Genomic DNA, 1141 nt, shown 5'->3' with positions numbered 1-1141 from the left:
TCTTGGCAGGTTTTTATAGTTTATGACTAGAAGAAACCCGTCAGGACCATTACTTTTTAACGAAGAAATTGATCGTACAGTTCGCAGAAATCAACCCTAGAGTTTCACAGAGAACGAGCAAGAAGAAAATACTCAACCCCCAATCGAAGAGATGGCTGAAAACCAATACAATCAGCTACCTTCTGCAATTGTGGCTAATGAAAATCCTGCTCCATGCACTATGTATGATTATGCTAAACCTTCTTTAACAGGAACTGAATCTAGCATAGTTAGACATGTTGTAGCTGCAAATACTTTTGAATTAAAAGCTAACACTATTCAAATGATATAACAATTTGTTCAGTTTGATGGTTTGCAGGATGAAGATCCCAACGCTCACTTAGTAAACTATCTAGAATTTTGTGATACATTTAAAATCATTGGCGTTTCTGATGATGCCATTCGTCTTCGGTTATTCCTTTTTTCATTAAGGAACAAACTAAACAGTGGTTGAACTCGTTACCACGAGGGTTAATTACTACTTGGGAACAAATGACCGAAAAAATTCTTACTAAAATATTTTTCACCGGCTAAAATGACTAAATTAGGTAATGATATCTCTTCTTTTGTGAAGATGGATTTAGAAACCCTCTACGATGCATGAGAGAGATACAAGGACTTACTGAGAAGGTGCCCTCACCATGGGTTACCGCTTTGGCTCCAAGTTCAAACATTCCACAATGGCCTGAATCCTTCGACTCGGCAAATGGTTGACGCAGCTGCTGGTGGAACCATCAATAATAAAACACCTGAAGATGCCTATGAGTTTATTGAGGAGATGTCACTGAATAACTATTAGTGGCAAGTCATAAGGACAAAGCCAATGAAAATAGTCAGTGTTTATAACGTTGATTCAGTCACCATGCTGTCAAATCAGGTAGAACTCTTGAATAAAAAGATTGATAGTTTTCTTAATTCTTCATAGGTTCACCTAGTAATGCAGTGCGAAGCAAGTAGCGGTGGAACAAGCCATCCGGAATATCAACCTTATGCCCATAACATGGATAATGAGCAACTAAACTACATGGGTAATAATCCTCGACCTCAAAACAATCCATTTAGTAACACTTACAATGCAGGTTGGAGGAACCATCCCAATTTT

The 1141-nt window shown here is 37.9% G+C and overlaps 1 non-coding gene across 1 annotated transcript; it reads right to left on the bottom strand.

The window, feature by feature from the left end:
* Positions 1–580: 580 nt before the first annotated feature.
* On the bottom strand, positions 581–687 carry LOC128295925 (small nucleolar RNA R71). Its single transcript, XR_008286474.1, has one exon. It is a non-coding gene; the product is annotated as a small nucleolar RNA R71 (small nucleolar RNA).
* Between the last annotated feature and the right edge of the window lie 454 nt (positions 688–1141).

The sequence above is a fragment of the Gossypium arboreum genome, chromosome 7 (genome assembly GCF_025698485.1).
Source record: "Gossypium arboreum isolate Shixiya-1 chromosome 7, ASM2569848v2, whole genome shotgun sequence".
Taxonomy (NCBI): Eukaryota; Viridiplantae; Streptophyta; class Magnoliopsida; order Malvales; family Malvaceae; genus Gossypium; species Gossypium arboreum.
Note: the sequence above shows the minus strand (reverse complement) of the source record. Positions and strands in the feature narration are given on the sequence as shown.